General features: G+C 34.0%; 1 long non-coding RNA gene across 3 annotated transcripts; it reads right to left on the bottom strand.

Annotated features, from left to right (window-relative positions):
• Positions 1 to 1,297: 1,297 nt before the first annotated feature.
• On the bottom strand, positions 1,298 to 4,427 carry LOC139862884 (uncharacterized). 3 transcript variants are annotated; one of them, XR_011764309.1, is made up of 4 exons: positions 4,068 to 4,427; positions 2,857 to 2,931; positions 2,254 to 2,328; positions 1,298 to 1,827 (listed from the first exon to the last, which is right to left on the bottom strand). It is a non-coding gene; the product is annotated as an uncharacterized lncRNA (long non-coding RNA). The 3 variants fall into 3 exon arrangements; XR_011764307.1 differs by having other exon boundaries at positions 1,298 to 2,328; XR_011764308.1 differs by lacking the exon at positions 4,068 to 4,427 and adding an exon at positions 3,036 to 3,841 and having other exon boundaries at positions 1,298 to 2,328.
• Positions 4,428 to 22,379: the final 17,952 nt, after the last annotated feature.

Raw genomic sequence — 22,379 nt, 5'->3', positions numbered from 1 at the left:
CGTTAAGGCTTAGTTACCGGGTGCTCAAACTTATAGAATCTTTTTAAATTTTTAAAGGTGCTTGCGAGCATGCAAACGAAATCTTGTGGTCTACACTCTACACTTATACTACCTAAACCTATGATTCACTCAACCTTCGTGTTGACGTTTTTAGCATGTTATTCTCAGGTAATCTACTTTAGCTATGCTTCCGCAATAGAAGAAATGTTAGAGGTCAAGCATGGAAACTAAGGATTAAAGCGTATAGAGTACGAAGACTGGACTTTGACCTCTGGTAATACATCACGTCATAGCTTCATTTTGACGGGGTATTACAGTCCTATTATAACTTGTGACATTTTTAAAAAGGGTTCTATATTGGGATTAAATATGACCTTTTAGTAATGGTGTCATATATGTTGATTGACATAATTTATTTATGGTTCTAAAAAGTATAACTAATAGTCGTGAAATACAATTGTTATTAGGACTTTTTAGTTTTGAGTCATATTCTAATTGTTAGTATTAACCTAAGTAGTTTAGGGGTCCTATGTCAAAAAGCAAGCATTACGTCAATGAGTTAATATTTGCATGAACTATAATTGTTTATAGGACCATTTAGTTTTGATTCCTAGTATAAATGTTATTATTAACCTAGCTAAGATACTTCTAAAATGAATTTATTTTGAAGTTTTTAGTATCTTTTCTAAACAAGCCTTAAATCAGCTCTCATTACAACAAGGAGTTCGTTTGCTTGTATAATTGTGTATATGCATAGTACCCATTTTTTATCAAACACTCCGTCTCCACATATTACATAACGCAGGTCTACTAATTATAAATCACTAACCTCAAAAGTAGAATACATCAACCTAGTTAAAAGTAAAAGAAAGTCAGATTGTTGAAACTATTTTGGATCTTAAAATTACAAAAATATCATAGAAACGTTCTCATTTTTATATTTGATGAGAATACTTATTGACCACAAGTTTAAAACTAAGGTTAAAAGCTAAAAAAATGGTAAAAGTGTACTTTTCTCTTTTTTCCTTCAACATCTCAAAATATCAGTTACTCTTAATCCTCCCTAAAATCTCTCATGTTTAATGTTAGACGCGACAAACAAATGTACTTGAAACTTCCAAATTAAATAAATCAAATATGGAGTATCAAATAAGAAAATACAATGGTTGAGAAACTGTCACTCACGCACGCTGCAAGCAGTCAGGAAATTTAAATTGAGCCCAATATGGCAAGACATTAGCTAAACTAGTAATAAAGTCCGCGCGCTGCTGCGGATTTGTAAATCATTGATATCTGACTTTGGTACAGTCGTATTTACATTACAAAAGATATCTAAAGTTGCTAAAGTGTTCAAAGTGAAGCTATTGTGTTAGTGTCATCGCACGTTGGCACATAAAGGTTGACGATAGTTTCTTTTTATTTGAGGAGGTTGGACATCCAGATTTTACATTTCAAATGGTGTGCCTGAATGTTACTGTCTTTTTATTTGGATCTTAGGAAGAGATAATCATGTATCCCGATGCCCAAAAAAAATCCATTGAGTAATGAAGACCATCAATGGCATGGTGCATGAAATAACCCATCAAACTATAAAGAATGCGAAAAATCAGCCTGATTACCAACAAAATTTTTCCTAACAATAGTCCACCTGTTTTGTTGACGCCTGTAGTGAGATCCTATGATAAGGCACCAACAGAATGTCATAGTCATGCTTCAAGAGATACTTAAATATTTCAACAATATTGTGAGATTTCGGACAATTAAAAAGAAAAAAAATTGACAGTATCTTTGAGCATTCCATCCCTTTCATTGCCGTGTACTGACATCCTTTCACACAATAATCATCAAACAAAAGATAGATATATTAGATGCTTTCAGGCAAACAAAATATTGCTTCATATATTCTTTTACCAAAAACCATCCCAAGGTAGTCCAAGTGGTTGGGGCCCTGAGATCCTTGCAAGAGGTCTCAGGTTCAATTCTTGGGGTGGCTAGGGAAGGGTTGGAAACAGCCAGGGAGTATTCCTGATGGGCTACGTACACTAGAGTATGGGGTCGGATTACTCGCCCTTCCCGGGTAACCCGAACAGGGAAAACCTTACAACTTTGAAACTTTGAATATTCTTTTACCAAACTCAATCTGGACCAAATTTACATGTACATAGTATAATAAAAGAAGAAAAAAATTAAAAATTTTATGGCATGTTAATGTTTATAGTGACATATCAAACGATATTTATCAAAAATTCATACCGTCATCCTGAAGGTTCAAAATCTGACCACAACTCTCCAAACCACTGATAAGAACAATAGAAAATTAAAGTTGACCTACAACAACACCAAAAACATATCATATTACAACTTCATAAAAATACTCAACAATAAGGCTACTCCAGAAAATATAAAATTCAAGTTAGATACCATTGTTCAAAGAAGATTTCTAAGAAGGACCACTCGAACTACATACAAACAAAAATATATGTATTTCCTTATTTAGATATATAACGAATTAACCAATTCAGTTTGTAAAGCAGACTTCACCAGCTCTGAATTATGAGCGGTAACAGTACGTCGGCCAAGCATGGTATGGTTGAGTAATTCAACAACCCGCAAATAATATCAATATAAATATAAATTACTTTTTAAAACACAAATGTTTAAAAACGTGTAACATTATCATATAGCATGTACCACTTAAACATAAGCAACATTCGGAATATTTATATGAAGCTACAAACAACACATCATAATTCTGGAATATTGTTGCTGTAACAACAATTACATACTTTATACTTACATATGTAATTAATACCAATTTTAACTTGAATGTTGTAAAACAAAAGTAAAATAGAATACCTCCATGTTTAACTGAGTTTTCAGTTGTACCCGTGTACCCGCTTATATTCATCGAAGTTGAAACGAAATAACCACCTGATATAACATATAAAAATTAAAGATTAATCAAAACTTCTAAAAACTCAAACAGAGTATCTAATTTCACAATAGTTAAAAGTTGAGCGACATATAGATCATACCAATGAAGGCAACTAAAACATTATCCATTCATCGTTCATCCATATTATTAATTTTTAACGGGATCGTAATTGTTATGCGTTGGCTGATGTGGACACGCTGTTGCATTTTCAAATTACCAAAAATATCTAACATTTAGAATTAATAGTAACTTATTATAAATTCAAAGTTTAAAACTTATAACCAAATGGCTAACAAAATTCAATGAAGATACAAAATTCAGAAAAGGTACTAATATCTTATATAAAAATACATTGTAAAGAAATAAAGCTAATTATCTTATTGAAACATGTAGCAAGTACCTTTCAGTTGCCATGAGAAATTGTTCCCCTCATAAATTTAATGTTGGTACAATAAAAGCAACAAAGATTGGAAAAAGAGATCGAAAAGATAAATGAGGCTCAGATCTTTGTTAAAAGTTAAGCAGGAGAAAAGTGGTTCGTCATGGCTGCAACCTATGGGTTGCCTCGCCAAGATACAAAACCATTATTTCTCACAGCTCAACTGAGTTCCCAGTTATTCATCATCACAGCCCCATTTTTTTTTAAAAAAAAATAGAAACTTCCAATCATTTGGCATCGTATTGGCGACTATGTCCGAGAATGACAAATTATTTCAATCATTAACCATAGTTATTCATGTCTTTTCTGAAGTTTAGATCTATGTTAAAAGTTAAGCAAGATAAAGTAGCTCGCTGTGGCTGCAACCTATTGGTTGACCCGCCAAAATACGAAGCTATTATTTATCATTTGGCAACACAGTGGCTACCATGTCCAAGAATGGAAAATTCTTTCAATCGTTAACCATAGCTATTCTGCCTTTTCTGTAAGTAACAAATCATGATTGAGCATGGCTGCAACTTAGAAGTTGCCCCGCCAATACATCAAACAGGTTATTGTAATAGGACTGAAAAGGGATACGGAATCTTTTTGTAAAATATAAAATTGACGGGTCGGGTCGGGTCGGGTCGGAAACTTATTTAGTTTCTACAATTCCAAACCGCTCATACATCAAATATATATGTATAAACTCACATCTTAAATTGTAAGCATGGGAAGATGATTGAGCACATGTTATTGAAATGTATATATCTCATCATCTTGTACCTACAACCAAAATATTCAAGATAGTAAGTCATATACTAAAGCGTAAGATGCGCCGAAAACAATAGAAGAGGCAACATAGTAGTATTTACTGTTTCACATAGTACATTTGATGAATAATTCAATACATTTAGCTATACAGCCAAATAAAAGTTCTTTGAAAATCCAGCAACCATCAATTCAATCTTTTTCTAAACCAAGCATTTGGTTCTTTCAAAAGTTACTAATGTCACCATTTATCTAAGCTCATATACAGACTCAAAGAAAGAGCCTGAAATCCCAAATACTGCAATTATTTAGGCTAACATACATATATGATCAAATAGAACAGAATCCATAAAATCTGATTTAAACTCTAAATTTAACAAAAAATTAACATACAAAGGTTTAGAAAAGCAAAAGAAAGAGCAAACCGGAATCCATATATCATCTGATGTAATCGCAAGCAATAGCAAAAAGAAAACCCTAATATTTTTCGCGTAGGTTCCCGTTCATCACCGAGACCAACAACCGTGATAAAAGGATTACAGAGTGTATTTTAGAACGGAATATAAAATTGATAGATTGGGCCATAAAAATAATGGGTCGGGTCCAAAACCTATTCGTTTTCTACAGTTCCAAACCACCCAAATTAGCCGATCCGATTGTAGGACCATTTACGTTATGAAATCTGTAGAGGATTATTCAGATTTAGAGGCAATTGAAACTTACAAGAACGATATATTGTTGGGATTTTGTTACTGAACTCACTCGTAATAAGGAGAAGTAGTTTTTTGCCGATATTTAAATCGAAGAGAGATTTTTGGTTATGATGTTCATAGTTAGGGTTTATAAAATTACCGAGACGTCAGCAAAAAAATTGGAAATTACTAGTGAAAATGTAAATGAATCGCGAGGGAAGATGAAAATGTAGAACATTGACCTGGAGCCTTGGAGGTATGACTTAGAGGGAAGATGGAAAAATAACATTTTTATTGTGTTGACTTAAAAGTTGTAGTGAAAAAATCATTAACTAAAAAATAAATATACTCTAATATATATATCCCCTTAACTTTGAGATGCAAATTTAGAGAAATAAATAGAAGACGAGTTGACTTCAAATATGAGAAAATTTTCGAGGATTGTAAATTTTGTTTCCATCAAAATATTAATTTGGTGGTGGTTGTAGTGACGGCAGGTGGTGGTGGTGTTTGTGGTGGTGGTGGGTGGTGATGGTGGTGCGAGTGGTTGGTGATGGTGGTGGTGCGAGGTGGTTGGTGGTGGTGGTGGGAGGTGGTGGGTGATGGGGGTTATTGGTGGTGGGTGGTTATTGGTGTTGGTGGGTGGTTGGTGGTGGTGGGTGGTGGTGTTGGCGGGTGGTTGGTGGTGGGGGTTGTTGGTGGTGGGTGGTGGTGGTTGGTGGTGGTGGGAGGTGGTTGGTGTCGTAACCCGTCCTAATTCCTCCAGACGAAGTCCATATCGATTATAAACGATTCACAACAGTTGATTACATCGCGAGGTACTTGACCTCTATATGATACATTTTACAAACATTGCATTCGTTTTTGAAAAGACAATCTTTCATTACATCGAAGGTTGACGTCAGGCATACCATTTCATAATATATCTAACTATAATTATCTTAATAATAATCTTGATGAACTCGACGACTCGAATGCAACGTCTTTTAAAATATGTCATAAATGACTCCAAGTAATATCTTTAAAGTGAGCAAATGCACAGCGGAAGATTTCTTTCATACCTGAGAATAAACATGCTTTAAAGTGTCAACCAAAAGGTTGGTGAGTTCATTAGTTTAACATAAATAATCATTTCCATCATTTTAATAGACCACAAGATTTTCATTTCTCATAAATATACGTCCCATGCATAGAGACAAAAATATCATTCATATGGATTGAACACCTGGTAACCGACATTCACAATATACATATAAGAATATCCCCATCATTCCGGGACCCTCCTTCGGACATGATATAAATTTCGATGTACTAAAGCATCCGGTACTTTGGATGGGGCTTGTTGGGCCCGATAGATCTATCTTTAGAGTTCGCGTCAATTAGGGTGTCTGTCCCCTAATTCTTAGATTACCAGACTTAATAAAAAGGGGGCATATTCGATTTCGATCATTCAACCATATAATGTAATTTTGATTACTTGTGTCTATTTCGTAAAACAGTTATAAAAGTTGCGCATGTATTCTCAGCCCAAAAATATAAAGGGTAAAAAGGTAAATGAAACTCACCTAATGTATTTTGTAGTAAAAATACATATAACGTCATTGAACAACTAAACAATGCAGGGTTGGCCTCGGATTCACGAGCCTATATCATTTGTATATTTATTAATATCGATAGTTGTAATTGAACACACACATATAAATATATAAATGTATTAGTTATATCATTTTTATGTTAAATATTTATATATACTTTATATGTTCATTTTATATATAAAAATATTAAATTTTGTTATGTTATATGTGTTAAATATCTATATTTATGTATTTCATTTGTTTATCAAAACAGTAGTTCTAATTATACTAAATTAATATTAGTAAAAATAATGATAATACATTAATAATATACTTATGTTAATAATAACTTTATTAGTGATAGTAACATTGATATTAATAATAATACTTGTAAAAATATTAATTTTACAGTCGATGATAGTTATGATAGTAATTTTAATGATAACAGTATTAATAATAATAATTATAATATTTATAATAATAATCATTTCGCTATTAGTAGTAATAATAATATTAACAGTAATAACAATACTTATGTTGATTAATAATCCTAGTCTTCATGTTTAATCTCTAAACTAATAACTAAAGCTGTTATATGTAGTGACCCGAACTTTTCCATGTTTATATATATTAATTGAGATTGATATTTACATGATTAAATGTTTCCAACATGTTAAGCAATCAAACTTGTTAAGACTTGATTAACTGAAATATGTTTCATATAGACAATTGACCACCCAAGTTGACCGGCGATTCACGAACGTTAAAACTTGTAAAAACGACATGACGATATATATATGGATATACATATGGTTAACATGAGATTATGATAAGTAAGTATCTCCATAAGTATATTAACAATGAGTTATATACATATAAACAAGACTACTAACTTAAGGATTTCGAAACGAGACATATATGTAACGATTATCGTTGTAACGACATTTAAATGTATATATATCATATTAAGATATATTAATATATCATAATATCATGATAATATAATAATTTAACATCTCATTAGATATAATAAACAATGGGTTAACAACATTAATTGAGATCGTTAACTTAAAGGTTTCAAAACAACACTTACATGTAACGACTAACGATGACTTAACGACTCAGTTAAAATGTATATACATGTAGTGTATTTAGATGTATTAAAATACTTTTGGAAGACTTCAAGACATATATCAAAACACTCATACTTAACGAAAATGGTTACAGTTACTTTTCCATTCTTTTCTTTCATCAAGAATTCTAGTCGTATTCTTACCCGTATTATACACAGCTTCAAAACGTACTTACTATGAGTATATACCAATAGGAACTAGCATGGAATTCCACTCTTGATTATGTCATGTATGACTAATCAATTTTAACTTCTACCATGAGCTAGTCAACTAACTAGAACTCCTTTTAACCCCACTCACCACTCACCAATTACCACTCATCATTCACTCCATTTCACTTACAATTCTCTTTCTAATTCTCTCTCAACACACCCACACTATTATGAACGTATTTTTCCAGTAGTTAATCATCATCTTCATCAAAAATCACTTCAAGAATCAAGCTATAATCATCATAGGAAGAACACTTCAAGAACACTTCAAAAATCCCTTCAAGTTTACTAATTTACTTCCAAGCTTTCTAATCCATTCCAAGTAATCATCTAAGATCAAGAAACCTTTGTTATATACAGTAGGTTATCTTTCTTATTCAAGGTAATATTCATATTCAAACTTTGATTCAATTTCTATAACTATAAACTATCTTAATTCGAGTAAAAATCTTACTTGAACTTGTTTTTGTGTCATGATCCTACTTCAAGAACTTTCAAGCCATCCAAGATCCTTTGAAGCTAGATCATTTCTTGTCACTTCCAGTAGGTTTACCTACTAAACTTGAGGTAGTAATGATGTTCATAACATCATTCGATTCATATATATAAAACTATCTTATTCGAAGGTTTAAACTCGTAATCACTAGAACATAGTTTAGTTAATTCTAAACTTGTTCGCAAACAAAAGTTAATCCTTCTAACTTGACTTTTAAGATCAACTAAACACATGTTCTATATCTATATGATATGCTAACTTAATGATTTAAAACCTGGAAACACGAAAAACACCGTAAAACCGGATTTACGCCGTCGTAGTAACACCGCGGGCTGTTTTGGGTTAGTTAATTAAAAACTATGATAAACTTTGATTTAAAAGTTGTTATTCTGAGAAAATAATTTTTATTATGAACATGAAACTATATCCAAAAATTATGGTTAAACTCAAAGTGGAAGTATGTTTTCTAAAATGGTCATCTAGACGTCGTTCTTTCGACTGAAATGACTACCTTTACAAAAACAACTTGTAACTTATTTTTCCGACTATAAACCTATACTTTTTCTGTTTAGATTCATAAAATAGAGTTCAATATGAAACCATAGCAATTTGATTCACTCAAAACGGATTTAAAATGAAGAAGTTATGGGTAAAACAAGATTGGATAATTTTTCTCATTTTAGCTACGTGAAAATTGGTAACAAATCTATTCCAACCATAACTTAATCAACTTGTATTGTATATTATGTAATCTTGAGATACCATAGACACGTATACAATGTTTCGACCTATCATGTCGACACATCTATATATATTTCGGAACAACCATAGACACTCTATATGTGAATGTTGGAGTTAGCTATACAGGGTTGAGGTTGATTCCAAAATATATATAGTTTGAGTTGTGATCAATACTGAGATACGTATACACTGGGTCGTGGATTGATTCAAGATAATATCTATCGATTTATTTCTGTACATCTAACTGTGGACAACTAGTTGTAGGTTACTAACGAGGACAGCTGACTTAATAAACTTAAAACATCAAAATATATTAAAAGTGTTGTAAATATATTTTGAACATACTTTGATATATATGTATATATTGTTATAGGTTCGTGAATCAACCAGTGGCCAAGTCTTACTTCCCGACGAAGTAAAAATCTGTGAAAGTGAGTTATAGTCCCACTTTTAAAATCTAATATTTTTGGGATGAGAATACATGCAGGTTTTATAAATGATTTACAAAATAGACACAAGTACGTGAAACTACATTCTATGGTTGAATTATCGAAATCGAATATGCCCCTTTTTATTAAGTCTGGTAATCTAAGAATTAGGGAACAGACACCCTAATTGACGCGAATCCTAAAGATAGATCTATTGGGCCTAACAAACCCCATCCAAAGTACCGGATGCTTTAGTACTTCGAAATTTATATCATATCTGAAGGGTGTCCCGGAATGATGGGGATATTCTTATATATGCATCTTGTTAATGTCGGTTACCAGGTGTTCACCATATGAATGATTTTTATCTCTATGTATGGGATGTGTATTGAAATATGAAATCTTGTGGTCTATTGTTACGATTTGATATATATAGGTTAAACCTATAACTCACCAACATTTTTGTTGACGTTTAAAGCATGTTTATTCTCAGGTGAATATTAAGAGCTTCCGCTGTTGCATACTAAAATAAGGACAAGATTTGGAGTCCATGTTTGTATGATATTGTGTAAAAACTGCATTCAAGAAACTGATTTCGATGTAACATATTTGTATTGTAAACCATTATGTAATGGTCGTGTGTAAACAGGATATTTTAGATTATCATTATTTGATAATCTACGTAAAGCTTTTTAAACCTTTATTTATGAAATAAAGGTTATGGTTTGTTTTAAAAATGAATGCAGTCTTTGAAAAACGTCTCATATAGAGGTCAAAACCTAGCAACGAAATCAATTAATATGGAACGTTTTTAATCAATAAGAACGGGACATTTCAGTTGGTATCCGAGCGTTGGTCTTAGAGAACCAGAATTTTGCATTAGTGTGTCTTATCGAGTTTGTTAGGATGCATTAGTGAGTCTGAACTTCGACCGTGTTTACTTGAAAAATGATTGCTTAACAAATTTTGTTGGAAACTATATATTTTTAACATGTGAATATTATGTGATATATTAATCTCTTAACGCGTTTGATATTATGTGATAGATGTCTACCTCTAGAACAAGTCCCATTGACTCACCTAATAATAATGAAGAGTCAAATGTAAATTGGAATGATTCGTGGACTGATTCACAAGTTCCCCAAGAGGAACCGGAAGAAGAGTCGGAACCGGAAGAAGAATCAGAACCGGAAGAGGAGGAACCGGATGAAGAAATAGAACCGGTGGGGGAAATAATAAAACGGTTAAGTAAAAGAAAATCCTCAACCAACCGACCAAGGTTAATTATGGTCAATGGTGTTTCCGCCAAGGAAGCAAAATATTGGGAGGATTACCAATTCTCCGATGAATCGGATTCCGACGAGAATTCCGATGATGTTATAGAAATTACCCCAACTGAATTTGAAAAGGCAAAAGAAAATAATAAGGGAAAGGGCATAAAAATAGAGAAATCTAATTCCAACCCAGATGAACTTTATATGTATCGTCTGAAATGTCCCGTTCTTATTGATTAAAAACGTTCCATATTAATTGATTTCGTTGCGAGGTTTTGACCTCTATATGAGACGTTTTACAAAGACTGCATTCATTTTAAAACAAACCATAACCTTTATTTCATCAATAAAGGTTTAAAAAGCTTTACGTAGATTATCAAATAATGATAATCTAAAATATCCTGTTTACACACGACCATTACATAATGGTTACAATACAAATATGTTACAACAAAATAAGTTTCTTGAATGCAGTTTTTACACAATATCATACAAGCATGGACTCCAAATCTCGTCCTTATTTAAGTATGCGACAGCGGAAGCTCTTAATAATCACCTGAGAATAAACATGCTTAAAACGTCAACAAAAATGTTGGTGAGTTATAGGTTTAACCTATATATATCAAATCATAATAATAGACCACAAGATTTCATATTTGAATACACATCCCATACATAGAGATAAAAATCATTCATATGGTGAACACCTGGTAACCGACATTAACAAGATGCATATATAAGAATATCTCCATCATTCCGGGACACCCTTCGGATATGATATAAATTTCGAAGTACTAAAGCATCCGGTACTTTGGATGGGGCTTGTTGGGCCCGATAGATCAATCTTTAGGATTCGCGTCAATTAGGGTGTCTGTTCCCTAATTCTTAGATTACCAGACTTAATAAAAAGGGGCATATTCGATTTCGATAATTCAACCATAGAATGTAGTTTCACGTACTTGTGTCTATTTTGTAAATCATTTATAAAACCTGCATGTATTCTCATCCCAAAAATATTAGATTTTAAAAGTGGGACTATAACTCACTTTCACAGATTTTTACTTCGTCGGGAAGTAAGACTTGGCCACTGGTTGATTCACGACCCTATAACAATATATACATATATATCAAAGTATGTTCAAAATATATTTACAACACTTTTAATATATTTTGATGTTTTAAGTTTATTAAGTCAGCTGTCCTCGTTAGTAACCTACAACTAGTTGTCCACAGTTAGATGTACAGAAATAAATCGATAAATATTATCTTGAATCAATCCACGACCCAATGTATACGTATCTCAGTATTGATCACAACTCAAACTATATATATTTTGGAATCAACCTCAACCCTGTATAGCTAACTCCAACATTCACATATAGAGTGTCTATGGTTGTTCCGAAATATATATAGATGTGTCGACATGATAGGTCGAAACATTGTATACGTGTCTATGGTATCTCAAGATTACATAATATACAATACAAGTTGATTAAGTTATGGTTGGAATAGATTTGTTACCAATTTTCACGTAGCTAAAATGAGAAAAATTATCCAATCTTGTTTACCCATAACTTCTTCATTTTAAATCCGTTTTGAGTGAATCAAATTGCTATGGTTTCATATTGAACTCTATTTTATGAATCTAAACAGAAAAATATAGGTTTATAGTCGGAAAAATAAGTTACAAGTCGTTTTTGGTAAAGGTAGTCATTTCAGTCGAAAGAACGACGTCTAGATGACCATTTTAGAAAACATACTTCCACTTTGAGTTTAACCATAATTTTTGGATATAGTTTCATGTTCATAATAAAAATCATTTTCTCAGAATAACAACTTTTAAATCAAAGTTTATCATAGTTTTTAATTAACTAACCCAAAACAGCCCGCGGTGTTACTACGACGGCGTAAATCCGGTTTTACGGTGTTTTTCGTGTTTCCAGGTTTTAAATCATTAAGTTAGCATATCATATAGATATAGAACATGTGTTTAGTTGATTTTAAAAGTCAAGTTAGAAGGATTAACTTTTGTTTGCGAACAAGTTTAGAATTAACTAAACTATGTTCTAGTGATTACAAGTTTAAACCTTCGAATAAGATAGTTTTATATGTATGAATCGAATGATGTTATGAACATCATTACTACCTTAAGTTCCTTGGATGAACCTACTGGAAAAGAGAAAAATGGATCTAGCTTCAATGGATCCTTGGATGGCTCAAAGTTCTTGAAGCAAAATCATGACACGAAAACAAGTTCAAGTAAGATCATCACTTGAAATAAGATTGTTATAGTTATAGAAATTGAACCAAATTTTGAATATGATTATTACCTTGTATTAGAATGATAACCTACAGTAAGAAACAAAGATTTCTTGAGGTTGGATGATCACCTTACAAGATTGGAAGTGAGCTAGCAAACTTGAAAGTATTCTTGATTTTATGAAACTAGAACTTTTGGAATTTATGAAGAACACTTAGAACTTGAAGATAGAACTTGAGAGAGATCAATTAGATGAAGAAAATTGAAGAATGAAAGTGTTTGTAGGTGTTTTTGGTCGTTGGTGTATGGATTAGATATAAAGGATATGTTATTTTGTTTTCATGTAAATAAGTCATGAATGATTACTCATATTTTTGTAATTTTATGAGATATTTCATGCTAGTTGCCAAATGATGGTTCCCACATGTGTTAGGTGACTCACATGGGCTGCTAAGAGCTGATCATTGGAGTGTATATACCAATAGTACATACATCTAAAAGCTGTGTATTGTACGAGTATGAATACGGGTGCATACGAGTAGAATTGTTGATGAAACTGAACGAGGATGTAATTGTAAGCATTTTTGTTAAGTAGAAGTATTTTGATAAGTGTCTCGAAGTCTTTCAAAAGTATATGAATACATATTAAAACACTACATGTATATACATTTTAACTGAGTCGTTAAGTCATCGTTAGTCGTTACATGTAAATGTTGTTTTGAAACCTTTAGGTTAACGATCTTGTTAAATGTTGTTAACCCAATGTTTATAATATCAAAAGAGATTTTAAATTATTATATTATCATGATATTATGATGTACGAATATCTCTTAATATGATATATATACATTAAATGTCGTTACAACGATAATCGTTACATATATGTCTCGTTTCAAAATCATTAAGTTAGTAGTCTTATTTTTACATATGTAGTTCATTGTTAATATAATTAATGATATGTTTACTTATCATAATATCATGTTAACTATATATATAACCATATATATGTCATCATATAGTTTTTACAAGTTTTAACGTTCGTGAATCACCGGTCAACTTGGGTGGTCAATTGTCTATATGAAACCTATTTCAATTAATCAAGTCTTAACAAGTTTGATTGCTTAACATGTTGGAAACATTTAATCATGTAAATATCAATCTAAATTAATATATATAAACATGGAAAAGTTCGGGTCACTACAGTACCTACCCGTTAAATAAATTTCGTCCCGAAATTTTAAGCTGTTGAAGGTGTTGACGAATCTTCTGGAAATAGATGCGGGTATTTCTTCTTCATCTGATCTTCACGCTCCCAGGTGAACTCGGGTCCTCTACGAGCATTCCATCGAACCTTAACAATTGGTATCTTGTTTTGCTTAAGTCTTTTAACCTCACGATCCATTATTTCGACGGGTTCTTCGATGAATTGAAGTTTTTCGTTGATTTGGATTTCATCTAACGGAATAGTGAGATCTTCTTTAGCAAAACATTTCTTCAAATTCGAGACGTGGAAATTGTTATGTACAGCCGCGAGTTGTTGAGGTAACTCAAGTTGGTAAGCTACTGGTCCAACACGATCAATAATCTTGAATGGTCCAATATACCTTGGATTTAATTTCCCTCGTTTACCAAATCGAACAACGCCTTTCCAAGGTGCAACTTTAAGCATGACCATCTCTCCAATTTCAAATTCTATATCTTTTCTTTTAATGTCAGCGTAGCTCTTTTGTCGACTTTGGGCGGTTTTCAACCGTTGTTGAATTTGGATGATCTTCTCGGTAGTTTCTTGTATAATCTCCGGACCCGTAATCTGTCTATCCCCCACTTCACTCCAACAAATCGGAGACCTGCACTTTCTACCATAAAGTGCTTCAAACGGCGCCATCTCAATGCTTGAATGGTAGCTGTTGTTGTAGGAAAATTCTGCTAATGGTAGATGTCGATCCCAACTGTTTCCGAAATCAATAACGCATGCTCGTAGCATGTCTTCAAGCGTTTGTATCGTCCTTTCGCTCTGCCCATCAGTTTGTGGATGATAGGCAGTACTCATGTCTAGACGAGTTCCTAATGCTTGCTGTAATGTCTGCCAGAATCTTGAAATAAATCTGTCATCCCTATCAGAGATAATAGAGATTGGTATTCCATGTCTGGAGATGACTTCTTTCAAATACAGTCGTGCTAACTTCTCCATCTTGTCATCTTCTCTTATTGGCAGGAAGTGTGCTGATTTGGTGAGACGATCAACTATTACCCAAATAGTATCAAAACCACTTGCAGTCCTTGGCAATTTAGTGATGAAATCCATGGTAATGTTTTCCCATTTCCATTCCGGGATTTCGGGTTGTTGAAGTAGACCTGATGGTTTCTGATGCTCAGCTTTGACCTTAGAACACGTCAAACATTCTCCTACGTATTTAGCAACATCGGCTTTCATACCCGGCCACCAAAAATGTTTCTTGAGATCCTTGTACATCTTTCCCGTTCCAGGATGTATTGAGTATCTGGTTTTATGAGCTTCTCTAAGTACCATTTCTCTCATATCTCCAAATTTTGGTACCCAAATCCTTTCAGCCCTATACCGGGTTCCGTCTTCCCGAATATTAAGATGCTTCTCCGATCCTTTGGGTATTTCATCCTTTAAATTTCCCTCTTTTAAAACTCCTTGTTGCGCCTCTTTTATTTGAGTAGTAAGGTTATTATGAATCATTATATTCATAGATTTTACTCGAATGGGTTCTCTGTCCTTCCTGCTCAAGGCATCGGCTACCACATTTGCCTTTCCCGGGTGGTAACGAATCTCAAAGTCGTAATCATTCAATAATTCAATCCACCTACGCTGCCTCATATTCAGTTGTTTCTGATTAAATATGTGTTGAAGACTTTTGTGGTCGGTATATATAATACTTTTAACCCCATATAAGTAGTGCCTCCAAGTCTTTAATGCAAAAACAACTGCGCCTAATTCCAAATCATGCGTCGTATAATTTTGTTCGTGAATCTTCAATTGTCTAGACGCATAAGCAATCACCTTCGTTCGTTGCATTAATACACAACCGAGACCTTGCTTTGATGCGTCACAATAAATCACAAAATCATCATTTCCTTCAGGCAATGACAATATAGGTGCCATAGTTAGCTTTTTCTTCAATAACTGAAACGCTTTCTCTTGTTCATCATTCCATTCAAATTTCTTCCCTTTATGCGTTAATGCAGTCAAGGGTTTTGCTATTCTGGAAAAGTCTTGGATGAACCTTCTGTAGTAACCAGCTAGTCCTAAAAACTGGCGTATGTGTTTCGGAGTTTTCGGGGTTTCCCACTTTTCAACAGTTTCTATCTTTGCCGGATCCACCTTAATACCTTCTTTGTTCACTATGTGACCGAGGAATTGAACTTCTTCCAACCAAAATGCACACTTTGAAAACTTAGCGTACAATTCTTCCTTCCTCAATACTTCTAACACCTTTCTCAAATGTTCACCGTGTTCTTGGTCATTCTTTGAGTAAATAAGTATGTCATCAATGAAAACAATGACAAACTTGTCAAGGTATGGTCCACACACTCGGTTCATAAGGTCCATGAACACAGCTGGTGCATTAGTTAAACCAAATGGCATGACCATAAACTCGTAATGACCGTAACGTGTTCTGAAAGAAGTCTTTGGAATATCATCTTCTTTCACCCGCATTTGATGATACCCGGAACGTAAGTCAATCTTTGAATAAACAGACGAGCCTTGTAGTTGATCAAATAAGTCGTCGATTCTCGGTAGTGGGTAGCGGTTCTTGATGGTAAGTTTGTTCAACTCTCGATAGTCGATACACAACCTGAATGTACCATCTTTCTTCTTGACAAACAAAATAGGAGCTCCCCACGGTGATGTGCTTGGTCGAATGAAACCACGCTCTAAAAGTTCTTGTAATTGGCTTTGCAGTTCTTTCATCTCGCTGGGTGCGAGTCTGTAAGGAGCACGAGCTATTGGTGCAGCTCCTGGTACAAGATCTATTTGAAATTCAACGGATCGATGTGGGGGTAATCCCGGTAATTCTTTCGAAAATACATCGGGAAATTCTTTTGCAATGGGAACATCATTGATGCTCTTTTCTTCAGTTTGTACTTTCTCGACGTGTGCTAGAACAGCATAGCAACCTTTTCTTATTAGTTTTTGTGCCTTCAAATTACTAATAAGATGTAGCTTCGTGTTGCCCTTTTCTCCGTACACCATTAAGGGTTTTCCTTTTTCTCGTATAATGCGAATTGCATTTTTGTAACAAATGATCTCTGTTTTCACTTCTTTCAACCAGTCCATACCGATTATTACATCAAAACTCCCTAACTCTACTGGTATCAAATCAATCTTAAATGTTTCGCTAACCAGTTTAATTTCTCGATTGCGACATATATTATCTGCTGAAATTAATTTACCATTTGCTAATTCGAGTAAAAATTTACTATCCAAAGGCGTCAATGGACAACTTAATTTAGCACAAAAATCTCTACTCATATAGCTTCTATCCGCACCCGAATCAAATAAAACGTAAGCAGATTTATTGTCAATAAGAAACGTACCCGTAACAAGCTCCGGGTCTTCCTGTGCCTCTGCCGCATTAATATTGAAAACTCTTCCACGGCCTTGTCCATTCGTGTTCTCCTGGTTCGGGCAATTTCTAATAATGTGGCCCGGTTTTCCACATTTATAACAAACTACATTGGCATAACTTGCTCCGACACTACTTGCTCCGCCATTACTCGTTCCGACACCATTTGTTCCTTTCGTTCTATTAACCCCTGGTCCGTAGACCTCACACTTCGCCGCGCTATGACCATTTCTTTTACACTTGTTGCAAAATTTGGTGCAGAACCCCGAGTGATTCTTTTCACACCTTTGGCATAGCTGCTTCTGATTGTTGTTGTTGTTGCGGTTATTATTGTTATTGGGATGATTGTTGTAGTTGCTGTTGTTGTTGTTGTTGTTGTTGGGCCGTTTGTTGTAGTTGCGATTGATGTTGCGATTGTTGGGATAATTGCTGCGATTATTGTTGTAATTGCTGTTGTTATTGTATTGGTGATTCTTATCACCGTTTTCCTCCCACTTTCTTTTGACTTGCTTCACATTGGCCTCTTCAGCAGTGTGTTCTTTAATTCTTTCTTCAATCTGGTTCACTAGTTTGTGAGCCATTCTACATGCCTGTTGTATGGAGGCGGGCTCGTGTGAACTTATATCTTCTTGGATTCTTTCCGGTAATCCTTTCACAAACGCGTCGATCTTCTCTTCCTCATCTTCGAATGCTCCCGGACACAATAGGCACAATTCTGTGAATCGTCTTTCGTACGTGGTAATATCAAATCCTTGGGTTCGTAACCCTCTAAGTTCTGTCTTGAGCTTATTGACCTCGGTTCTGGGACGGTACTTCTCGTTCATCAAGTGCTTGAATGCTGACCACGGTAGTGCGTACGCATCGCCTTGTCCCACTTGCTCTAGATAGGTATTCCACCATGTTAACGCAGAACCTGTGAAGGTATGCGTAGCGTACTTCACTTTGTCCTCTTCAGTACACTTACTTATGGCAAACACCGATTCGACCTTCTCGGTCCACCGTTTCAATCCGATCGGTCCTTCGGTTCCATCAAATTCCAAAGGTTTGCAGGCAGTGAATTCTTTGTAGGTGCATCCTACACGATTTCCTGTACTGCTAGATCCAATGTTATTGTTGGTATGTAGCGCAGCCTGTACTGCGGCTATGTTTGAAGCTAGAAAAGTACGGTATTCCTCTTCATTCATATTCACGGTGTGTCGAGTAGTCGGTGCCATTTCCTTCAAAATAGTTAAATGGAACAAGTTAATCATACAGAATATTAAGAGTAGTTAATAGTATTTCGTAGCATAATATGAACTCATTTATAAAAGCTTTTTCTTCATATTAGCGTTTTATAAGTTTAAATTCGGGTAGTACCTACCCGTTAAGTTCATACTTAGTAGCTAATATACAATTCAACTACTACAATTCTATATGAAAAACTGATTATAATAATATTTCGCGTTCAAACTTTTACACAATATTTTACAAACTTACAATACCGCTTATTTTACATATAGCATGAAATATAGCACACAATAAATTTGATACAAGATGGTTGTGAAGATAATTCTAGCTAGTACACAAGTCGTTCAGCAAAGGCAATAAAGACACGTAATTCATACGTCCAGAAACAAGTCATGCATTCTGGTTTTACTAGGATTACTTCCCATCCTTGGTCTTGTGGAACATAACCGTTATGGCCGTTGATAAGACAGCGTGTTGTAACGTCGTCAAAGGGACGAGGGTTACGTAATGTCCAACAGTCCCGTAACAATCTAAAAACCTCATTTCTTACCCCAATTACTGACTCCGTCACTTGTGGAAACGTTTTGTTTAATAGTTGTAGCCCGATGTTCTTGTTCTCACTTTGGTGAGAAGCGAACATTACTAATCCGTAAGCATAACATGCTTCTTTATGTTGCATGTTAGCCGCTTTTTCTAAATCACGAAGTCCAATATTCGGATATATTGAGTCAAAATAATTTCTTAACCCGTTGCGTAAAATAGCATTTGGGTTCCCCGCAATATATGCGTCAAAGTAAACACATCGTAACTTATGGGTTTCCCAATGTGATATCCCCCATCTTTCAAACGAAAGTCTCTTATAAACCAAGACATTCTTGGAACATTCTTCGAATGTCTTACAAACTGATCTCGCCTTAAATAGTTGTGCCGAGGAATTCTGACCGACTCTAGACAAGATTTCATCAATCATGTCTCCGGGTAGGTCTCTTAAAATATTGGGTTGTCTATCCATTTTGTGTTTTTAAACTGTAAAATAGACAAGAGTTAGATTCATAAAAAAATACTTATTAATACAAGCAATTTTTACATATATCATAAAGCATAAGCACACTATATTACATATATTACACCACACGAATACAACTATCTTATTCCGACTCGCTCGTTTCTTCTTCTTCGGTTTTGGTTCGTTTTGCCAAGTTTCTAGGGATATATGATGTTCCCCTAATACGAGCCGTAATTTTCCACATTGGTTTAGAAAAACCTGGTGGTTTAGAGGTTCCCGGGTCATTGTTACAACTTAAGGACTTAGGGGGTTGACGATACATATAAAGTTCATCGGGGTTGGAATTAGATTTCTCTATTTTTATGCCCTTTCCCTTATTATTTTCTTTTGCCTTTTTAAATTCAGTTGGGGTAATTTCTATAACATCATCGGAATTCTCGTCGGAATCCGATTCATCGGAGAATTGGTAATCCTCCCAATATTTTGCTTCCTTGGCGGAAACACCATTGACCATAATTAACCTTGGTCGGTTGGTTGAGGATTCTTTTTTACTTAACCATTTTATTATTTCCCCCACCGGTTCTATTTCTTCTTCCGGTTCCGATTCTTCTTCCGGTTCCGATTCTTCTTCCGGTTCCGACTCTTCTTCCGGTTCCTCTTCGGGAACTTGTGAATCAGTCCACGAATCATTCCAATTTACATTTGACTCTTCATTATTATTAGGTGAGTCAATGGGACTTGTTCTAGAGGTAGACATCTATCACATAATATCAAACACGATAAGAGATTAATATATCACATAATATTCATATGTTAAAAATATATAGTTTCCAACAAAAATGTTAAGCAATCATTTTTAAAGAAAATACGGTCGAAGTCCAGACTCACTAATGCATCCTAACAAACTCGATAAGACACACTAATGCAAATTTTCTGGTTCTCTAAGACCAACGCTCGGATACCAACTGAAATGTCCCGTTCTTATTGATTAAAAACGTTCCATATTAATTGATTTCGTTGCGAGGTTTTGACCTCTATATGAGACGTTTTTCAAAGACTGCATTCATTTTAAAACAAACCATAACCTTTATTTCATCAATAAAGGTTTAAAAAGCTTTACGTAGATTATCAAATAATGATAATCTAAAATATCCTGTTTACACACGACCATTACATAATGGTTTACAATACAAATATGTTACAACAAAATAAGTTTCTTGAATGCAGTTTTTACACAATATCATACAAGCATGGACTCCAAATCTCGTCCTTATTTAAGTATGCGACAGCGGAAGCTCTTAATAATCACCTGAGAATAAACATGCTTAAAACGTCAACAAAAATGTTGGTGAGTTATAGGTTTAACCTATATATATCAAATCATAATAATAGACCACAAGATTTCATATTTCAATACACATCCCATACATAGAGATAAAAATCATTCATATGGTGAACACCTGGTAACCGACATTAACAAGATGCATATATAAGAATATCCCCATCATTCCGGGACACCCTTCGGATATGATATAAATTTCGAAGTACTAAAGCATCCGGTACTTTGGATGGGGTTTGTTAAGCCCAATAGATCTATCTTTAAGATTCGCGTCAATTAGGGTGTCTGTTCCCTAATTCTTAGATTACCAGACTTAATAAAAAGGGGCATATTCGATTTCGATAATTCAACCATAGAATGTAGTTTCACGTACTTGTGTCTATTTTGTAAATCATTTATAAAACCTGCATGTATTCTCATCCCAAAAATATTAGATTTTAAAAGTGGGACTATAACTCACTTTCACAGATTTTTACTTCGTCGGGAAGTAAGACTTGGCCACTGGTTGATTCACGAACCTATAACAATATATACATATATATATCAAAGTATGTTCAAAATATATTTACAACACTTTTAATATATTTTGATGTTTTAAGTTTATTAAGTCAGCTGTCCTCGTTAGTAACCTACAACTAGTTGTCCACAGTTAGATGTACAGAAATAAATCGATAAATATTATCTTGAATCAATCCACGACCCAGTGTATACGTATCTCAGTATTGATCACAACTCAAACTATATATATTTTGGAATCAACCTCAACCCTGTATAGCTAACTCCAACATTCACATATAGAGTGTCTATGGTTGTTCCGAAATATATATAGATGTGTCGACATGATAGGTTGAAACATTGTATACGTGTCTATGGTATCTCAAGATTACATAATATATAATACAAGTTGATTAAGTTATGGTTGGAATAGATTTGTTACCAATTTTCACGTAGCTAAAATGAGAAAAATTATCCAATCTTGTTTACCCATAACTTCTTCATTTTAAATCCGTTTTGAGTGAATCAAATTGCTATGGTTTCATATTGAACTCTATTTTATGAATCTAAACAGAAAAATATAGGTTTATAGTCGGAAAAATAAGTTACAAGTCGTTTTTGGTAAAGGTAGTCATTTCAGTCGAAAGAACGACGTCTAGATGACCATTTTAGAAAACATACTTCCACTTTGAGTTTAACCATAATTTTTGGATATAGTTTCATGTTAATAATAAAAATCATTTTCTCAGAATAACAACTTTTAAATCAAAGTTTATCATAGTT

This window comes from Rutidosis leptorrhynchoides, chromosome 8, assembly GCF_046630445.1.
Source record: "Rutidosis leptorrhynchoides isolate AG116_Rl617_1_P2 chromosome 8, CSIRO_AGI_Rlap_v1, whole genome shotgun sequence".
Lineage (NCBI taxonomy): Eukaryota > Viridiplantae > Streptophyta > Magnoliopsida > Asterales > Asteraceae > Rutidosis > Rutidosis leptorrhynchoides.
Note: the sequence above shows the minus strand (reverse complement) of the source record. Positions and strands in the feature narration are given on the sequence as shown.